Genomic DNA, 8,678 nt, shown 5'->3' with positions numbered 1-8,678 from the left:
TTATCCAGATTAGAGTCCACAGCTCTTAACCACTACACCAAACTGTTTACAGTTTTTCCCTTGCCAACATACATTAATCCCCCCCCCCATTTAATCACTGCACATTATACATGGTATTTACTAACATAAGACGAGCTGGCAAGCTGCCTTTATGTCCACTGCAAGGTATTTCAATTATTCCTCCATTGCTAAAGGGGGCTTTTTAATTTGCTAGTTTTTTGGTGAATTGTAATGAGTTTTATAGGCTGGGATCCCTGTGTCACAAGAATGTCTCTTCCTGCAAAGGGTAAGGAGATAAGCAGTCCCTGTGGGATTGCAAGATATCCTATACAAGACTTAAAGGGGAATCAGGGCTGACCCAAGGGTTTTTGGCCCCTGACAGAGAAAAAATTGGGTTTGGCCAAAGGGGTCCAAAGGAGGCAAGTAACAGCAGATTCCTTCTTAGAAGCTTTGGTCTTTATTTGGTTGATCATGATTAAGGAAAACATTTATCCCTACATGAGTTCAAGTAGCTCACACCTGAACAAAGCAAAACTTACATCTTATATATGCAAAAAATTACTTCACTACAGAAAAGTAAGCCTTATCCAATTATTGACTGATAACTCAGTATTGCTCCAAATGATAATCAATCAGAGAACGCTGTCTATGACATCTTTCAAGACTTTTTCTTAAAACTTTTTGAGAATCCTACTAACTTGCTTGTCTCACACTAAATTGTTTTTCTTGCATAAATATTTGCTAGCAAAGTGTAAATACTGCTGACAAGCTTATTCTAACTTCTTAACTAAGTAGGGTATGGGTTAGAAAACATGCTTTCCCTAACTGAGCAAGGGAAGGCATGGTCCTTAAAAATACTTAAAAGAGCATGGCTAGGTCATTTCTATTACTGCTAGCTCTGGCAGTCTAATATGGTTGGGCCTTGGCCTTTTCATATTCTTCTTCATCCCCTGGCTCCTCTGAAACAACACTATTACAACCTATAGCATCATTGGGTGGGATCCAGAAAAAGCACTTCAAACCTTTCCATGGGAACAAGATACCCTCCACATGCTGGAAGGCATCCTTGGGTCCAGCTCCAACATATAGAGGTTTTTCATGTCTCATATTTGTTGATATTGAAATGTTTATTAAATGTAACAGATTATTTCCTTAGACAGTCCTTTTCCAGGACCATTTTGGCCTCCCAGTTTGCCACTGGAGGGCATGCAGCAAGAAGAATGAGCTCCCCCAAGACAGACTGGAATGGGCTGCCTAGAGCCTAGAATAGATCCAGGTAGTAAGCCATGTTGGTCTGAAGCAGTAGAACAAATTTAGAATCCAGTTGCATCTTTAAGACCAACAAAGGTTTATGCAAGGTATGAGCTTTCGTGTGCTCTGGAGAAGCCACCCTCACTCAGGCTGCTTGCCACGCAGATAGATGCTGGACAGACATCTGCCACCACAGTGCTGGCTGCCAGTCCCAAAGACGGGGGAAGGCAGGCTTGGGTGTATCTGGTCTCTTTTGACACCCCCTCCAGCACTGGCACAGCTCCGGTCCTCTAAGCGATTGCCTAGAATGATACTCTGACTCTGAGGAGAATCTAATTTGTTCCTATTACAGAAGTACGATATGCCTGGTATGAAGGAAGAGCAGAAACAGAAGGCTTCTTCTTCAGCTTTAACCACACAGGATGCCTTTCCATAACAACCTTTACAGAACCGTCAGTGTACCAGCACACATACACACTCTGCACACCAACTTTTTCGCTCACTGCATTCATAATAATGTTTTATAGTGGCTGCATGCTCTGCAGATAGCCCCCAAAGTGATGTTTGGTCATATTTTTTCTCCTGAAATTATAAGCATTTTCAGTACAGTGGCTTTCTCTGCCACTTCCTTTAGGGTTTTATGCCTATGAGGATTGTCCTCAGGAAGACCTATTAACCTGCAAATAGTCTGAATGCTTGTTTTTTAAAGGAGGATATGGGCTTCACCTTCCCTGTCTGTGCGACTTCCACGTTCCTGGCTTCTAGGAAGTAAGCTGTCACTTCCACTGCAAGTAGCAGAGAGATGTTCTGTAGCTAATCTGGGCCAGGATGTCTGGACTCCCTTCGTTTTTGGCACTGCAACTCCCACAATCAACCTGAAGCTGGTGACCAGTTTTGAGGTCCCTAGCTTTATTTCATAGTCACAGACAGACAAGCACAGTTAGTCTGAATGAGCAGTACTGCCTTTTGCTGAAAGAGCTGCAGCAATACCCAAGGAAGCAACAGCCAGAGTGATCATCACCCTTTTGGGGAGAGCTGTAGGCAAAATTGGATTTGTAACAAATGTCAAACTGGGAAAGATTGAAGGTCAAAGAAGACGGGGACGGCAAAGGATGAGATGGTTAGACAGTGTCATAGATGCAACGAACATGAAGTTGAGCAAACTTCAGAGGACGGCGGAAGACCCGAAGGCCTGGCGTGATCTGGTCCATGGGGTTGCGAAGAGTCTGACTCGACTGTGTGACTGAACAACAACAACAAATGTCATACTCCACCTTTCTCCCCAAGGGGGGCCAGAGTGATTCACATAGTTCTTTTTATCCTCACAACCACCAAGGGAGGTAGGTTAGGCTGAGAACCAAGGCTCCCTCTAAGCTGTGGAGTCTTGTGAGCAAAAATTCTACTTTGTGACAGGCCTGTAGCGAACATGAGGCCCATGGGGCCCGGCCCTCTAGCAGTTTTTATGCTCCCCCCTTCCTGAGCCTCAGCTCCCCTACCCCAACTCCCCCTGACTGCCTGTCAGCCTGTTGGCAAGGAAGGACAAAGGCAATGATTTCAGAGGCTGCCCCTGGTGCTGTGCCGGCAGGAAGAGGCACTGGGGCTCCTTGGGGAGGGAGGGAGGGAGCTGGTCCCGGACGCTCCACAGGGAAGGCCTGCCCTTGCGGGAGGGGAGAGGGAGGGAAGCTGTGGCAGCTGCAGCCCTTGCCCTGGAGCCTTTGACTGAAAAGTCCTTAGCTACGGGGCTGCTTTGTGAGCTACTGGCATTAAAGTTGTGAGTGAGCAATTTGGCCACTGCATAAATTACTTTGCTCTGGAGCCCTCCTTCCTGAGCAAAGACAAAAATGTGTGAGCCGGAGGCTAAAAAACTGTGAGCTAGCTCACACTCACTCATCTTAGAGGGAATACTGCTGAGAACATATGCCCAGCCCTAGGTTAGCCAGTGACAATCAGTGCTAAAGTCAGGATTTGAACCTGGAACTCAGAAATCCTAGTCTAGCTTCCTAGCCCCCATAGCTCAGAGAAGTTCTTAACCTCCTGATGTTTTGTAATGTGTATGTGTGCTTAAGTGCAATCCAGTCGCTTCTGATTTATGGGGACCCTATGAATTAATGACCTCCAAAATGTCCTATTATTAACAGCCTTGCTCGGGTCTTACAAACTGAAGGCCGTGGCTTCCATGATGGAGTCCATCCATCTCATGTTGGGACCAGTGTTCCCTCTAAGCTGAGTTAGTGTGAGCTAGCTCACTCTTTTTTAGCCTCTGGCTCACTCATTTTTGTCATAGCTCTGGAAGAATGGCTCCAGAGCAAACTAATTTATACAGTAGCCACGTCACTTGTTCACTGCTTTAATGCCAGTAGCTCACAATGTAGAATTTCTGCTCACAAGACTCCACATCTTAGAGGGAACATTGGTTGGGACTTCCTCTTCTCCGAGCATCATCGTCTTTCCCAGTGACTCTTGCCTTCTCATGATGTGACTGAAGTACGGTAGCCTCCGCTTAGTCATTTGAGCTTCTAGGGGGAGTTCAGCCTTGACTTGATCTAGAAACCACTTATTTGTCATTCTGGCAGTCCACGGGATCCGTAAAACTCTCCTCCAGCACCACACTTCAAAGGAACCCACTTTCTTCCTGTCAGCTTTCTTCATTGTCTAACTTTCACACCCATGTAAAGTACTATGGCATGAATTAACTTGATCTTTGTAGTGACAGGGATATTTTCCACCTTCACCCTGTCTGTGCTGCCTCCACCAGCCTGGCTCCTGGTGCATAAACCTCTGCTTCCATTGCAAACAGCATAGGGATGGTCTGGACTCTGCAGCTAAATGTGACCGGTATGCTCTAGTTCCCATCATTTTTTACACTGCAGCGCCCATCATATTACCTGCACTGGTGCTGAGAGGTTGGATCAACAGGGATGGTGCACGGCAGGCCACCACCAAGGTCTCGCACCTTTACAAACCTCAAGAGAAGCCTCCAAAAAAGGCACCCCATCCCAGGTGTTCAGATTGTCTTCTCATGCCACAGTGACCTCGCAGGGTAAGCACATCTCCCCGGTGAAATTCAGTTTTCAGGCTGCAGCCCTGCCCTCTTTAGGGCTGGGGGCAGCATGCATCACTCTCCCTTCCTGCATGTTATCCTCAAAAACCATCCCGCGAGGCTGAAAGAGGAAGCGCGTGACTGCCTCAAGGTCACCCACCAAGCCCAGACCCCAGCCTCCCCCCCCCACGGTCTCAGGATGCCCCCTTGCCCTTCCCATCTTAACTTACGAAGGCGTCACAGCATTTTACCACAACATCCCCCTAAAAAAGAGCGGCTTCTTTCCCCAAGTTCAGGCAGCCTCCATCTGCGAAAGGGAGGCTTCTGCGAAGAGCCCCGCAGCCCGCCCAAGTCTGCATTGCATAATTTGCATTGCATTGCATTGCTTGGGGGAACAAGAAACAAGAACGTAGACCCTGCCCCGCCCCATCCCACCACCTACTTCAGAGACGAGGCTGTTGCAGAGCTTCTAAACCGCTGCAGTCTTTTGCAGCCGTCCGCTCCGCTCGGTCTGCGCACAGCCGCTCCGCCGTCCCTCTGCAATCGCACTGCCGCAATACCCTCCCGCGTGCTCGCCCCGCGCCGCTCCTCTCCGGCACCTGCCCGGCGCTCTCGCTCCCCCCTGCCCATCTGCGGCAAACCCCCAGCCAGCCCCCGCAGCGGCGGTCTGGTTCGCGCTCGGGAAGCGAACGAACCTGGCTCGATGGAATGTCAGTCCCCAACGCAAACCAGGGCTGCGGCTGCTCCTCCTCTTAACGGAGCTCGGAGGAGGGATCCCCAGGGATTTCCCCAACCATTGGCCTTGATACCATTGGCGGGGGTAGGGGAGATTGCTAATTCAGACCGTTGAAAGACGGCTGACGCACACAAGAGAGTTACGGATGGTAAAGGGGGAAAGGGGCAGGTCCAGAGGTCTTTTGCCGCTATAGAGAAATGGGACCTGACGCGGTGGTGGAGGACATCGGTTTGCATTCCGGGGGGCCTCAGATAATCTGTCAGTGGCATTTCTGGAAGAATTTGGAACCAGGATCTGACAGTAGGGATCGAGGAACCAGCTTCAGCTTCCTTACAGACGGAAGGATTCTGGAGCACTGCAGGGATGCATGGGAGGCCATCTAGATCATGAGATCATGTTTGGCAAACTCCAAACAAGAGCACATGGTCCCGCTGGAACATGATTATTCCAGATGTGACTGTAACAGCAGATGTCTTGCATAATTCGTAACTTTATACACTCCTACCACAAGAACAGAAGAGAAGCCATGTTGAATCAGGACAATGGCCCATCCAGTCCAACACTCTGTCACACAGTGGCATCAGAAGGTCCGCCAGCAGGGCCAGAGCTCCAGAAACCTTCCCATTGTTGCTCTCCAGGCACCAAGACAGAGCATCACTTCCCCAGGCATAGTGTTCCATGTAAGATAAGCCGCAGTAATAGGGTTGCCAGGTCCGGGTTGGAAAATACCTGGAGACTTTGGGGGTGGATCCAGGAGAGGGTGGGGTTTAAGGAGGGGCCTCAGCATGGTACAAGGCCATAGAGTCCACCCTTCAAAGCAGCCATTTTCTCCAGGGGAGCTGATCTCTGCCAGCTGGAGATCAGTTGTAAAAGCAGGAGATCCCCAGGCCCCACCTGGAGGCTGGCAACCCTATGCAGTAGCCATTCTGTAGCTCGCTCCACCCCCCTCCCCGCAGCAGCCATTTTGTTTCTGCACGCATCACTCTGTGTCAGAATTCTAAAGGTGCCTGCAGGCTCAAAAAGGTTTGGGACCTCTGGTCTTGGCTTTTTATGGCTCTATAAGGCTATCATCAGGGCGAACTGTAGTCTCTGCCAAAGTGGTAAGGTTGGTAATGTGCAAGGGAGATAAGCTCCTCCTTCTCCCATCCATAGTGGAGCTTGATTTAACTTTTAAGCAGGGAGAACGAGGTTCTTCAGGTATAGCCCTATTCCTTGCTCTCCCAGTTACCAAGATGACAGCTGAAATGATGGACAAGGAGGCCGGTGTCTTTACATCTCATAGGAAACGAATTTCCTCAGCCTCTCATAGGCTTGTCTTGCTGCCGCTGAGAGGAGTCAAGCTTGGAAAAGTCAAGTTGGCTCCCTAGGTCTTTGGAGCTGTAAAGTCAATGCAACAAACAGGGAGAATACAGGTATGAGGACCACTATAAGTGAGGACTCCGGGGAGTGCATCCACGATTTCATTTACTTACTTCATTTGTACCCCACCTTTCTCCCTGGTGGGAGCCTAAAGCAACTTACAGAGGTCTCCTGTCTTCCATTAATCCTCACAAGAACCCTGTGAGGTAGGTTAGGTTGAGAGTTTCCATGACAAAGTGGGGATTCAAACTTAGATCCATGAATCCTTCTGAAGCCCAGCTGCCACTGGGGGAGGATTAGTTCCAGAATGGCTGCTGACATATAGGCCCTGGTCACACGGCAAAGTTGCCGTGGGAGAGGCACAGAAGGTGGGCGGATTATCCGGGTGCGATCACACCCAAACATCTGAGAAGTGGAGTGCACCAGTGGCTTACCGCTGACAATGCGCATTTAAAAACTAGTACCTCCAAGGTACTAGTAAATGTTTGCAATGGGCAAACAGTGCTATTGTGTGAACCTAACAGCAATTTCTTCCATTATTGTTGTATCTTTAAATTGCTGGTCCCCTTTGTAGATTTATTGCAATGGGCTGCCTCCAGATGCCCGTGGTGTGATCCTGCCAGCGTGCGGCATTCCCCTCCGGTCCTTCGTTTACCCGCTGGCGCCGAGAGAAGGACCCGTGGTGTGCCGCCGGCCCGACTGATCGCGTAATCGCAGATCAAACTGTGCCGGGGCAATTAGCCACGCCTCCCCCCTCGGCGATATCTGGCCCGTGTGACCGGGGCCATATTTCCTAAGGATCCCTTGTAGCAGTCATTTGGCTTGTGTACCCACCTCTCTGTGTCAGAATTCTAAAGGTGCCTGCAAGCTCTGCACCGGCAACTTCCCTGGTGAAGCTGCAGGGTGTCCTGTTTTGAGGCAAAGCTTTTCAGCACTCAGAACGTTTTCAGCTCCAAATCTGCCTCCTGTTTACAACAGTGTCTCTGAACATGTACAAAGGGTATTTTCTCACTGAATAAACAGAGTCAGCCTCTTCTCTCTCCCTCCATCTTGCTTCATGCACCTGGAATCAGAGGAAAGTCTTTCAACCAATTTTAAATACCCCTTTGAAATAAATTAACCACTCAACTCCTGAAACTGAACCTCGTCACAGACTGACACTGCAGACAAGTGCTGTGCAGATGGCCAGTTGGGGTTTGTCTGTTGTCGTTCCCTAGGGGTTCCTGACTGCTGACAAGATGTAAGCATATTGGGTGTTTTAATTCTTCTTCTGTGGAGGTGATTTTCTTCTGCAGACTACTTAAGCTACTTAACAAAATCAATTTCCCTTCACTATTGGCATATTCCCATTGCCTCCATATCTCTTAAAGAAAAAGAACCATTGCCTCTTGCCAATACAGGTAGCTGAGGCAATAGATTTGGAGGGTCACAAGCAAAGATATTTCAAGATATGAAAGCAGAGATGTAGAAGATCAAGGCTGCAGATAACTTGAAAAGGAAGAGATTTCTGTGATGGATATTTGCAAAATGTTACTCTGTTTACAGTCTTTCATTTTCTAAAAGCTGGCTGGATTCAGTTCCCTCAAATCTTTATTTATTAGATTATTTTTATTCTGCCCTTCCTAAGAATTCAGGGCAATATACCGGGTTCTCCCCTCACCCATTTAATCCTCACAACAACCCTGTGAGGTAGGTGAGGTTGAGAGAAAATGACTGGCCCAAAGTTATCTAGTGATTTTTACACTGAGCAGGGATTCGGATCTTTTCAGGCCTAACACTGGAATTACTATATCACACTGATGATAAGCCTCCAAAGTCCCTTTATCATCATCTGAGCTCTCCTTTTTACCCTTTTTTGATTGTCACTGGCCCCGGTCACACGGGAGACTTTGGTCCGGGAGAGGGATGGATCGGGGGCGCAGCAAATGGGCGCGATCTCACCGCAACATCTGGGAAGCGGCGCGCACCTGTCCCTGATCCGTCCCTAAACCCGGAAAACCCGCTGCAAAAAAGAACCTCTTACAGAGGAGGACTTACCTGAAGCACCGCTACAACCACGGCCGTGGGATCGCTGCCGCGCCCATCGTCCGGATCAACCCAGGCTCCCTGCCGAACTGCGCATGCGCACACATGCGCAGTTCGGCTGTCGCGCTCTTTCTTCAGTGGCTCCCCCCCCGGCATCTGATCGTGCCGGGGAGGAAGTGCGCGGCGGCTCAGGGGAGCTATGTGATCCCGCCGCGGTGTCTTTTTTTTTGGTGCGGCTTTAGAAAGCCGCACTTTGCCTGTGCTATT

General features: G+C 49.1%; 1 protein-coding gene across 4 annotated transcripts in view; it reads right to left on the bottom strand.

The window, feature by feature from the left end:
- LOC107124525 (CD59 glycoprotein-like) overlaps positions 1-5,036 on the bottom strand; it is an 11,466-nt gene extending 6,430 nt beyond the window's left edge. Inside the window, exon 1 of one of the 4 annotated variants that reach the window (XM_015428007.1) lies at positions 4,987-5,036. The gene's annotated coding sequence lies outside the window, so the exon portion shown is untranslated. Of the gene's footprint in view, positions 1-4,516; positions 4,588-4,733; positions 4,966-4,986 lie in introns of those variants that run through there. The other 3 variants (XM_015428005.1, XM_015428008.1, XM_015428006.1) reach the window with 3 other exon arrangements.
- Positions 5,037-8,678: the final 3,642 nt, after the last annotated feature.

Source organism: Gekko japonicus, unplaced genomic scaffold, assembly GCF_001447785.1.
Source record: "Gekko japonicus isolate JY-2015 unplaced genomic scaffold, Gekko_japonicus_V1.1 scaffold1007, whole genome shotgun sequence".
In the NCBI taxonomy this organism is placed as follows: domain Eukaryota; kingdom Metazoa; phylum Chordata; class Lepidosauria; order Squamata; family Gekkonidae; genus Gekko; species Gekko japonicus.
Note: the sequence above shows the minus strand (reverse complement) of the source record. Positions and strands in the feature narration are given on the sequence as shown.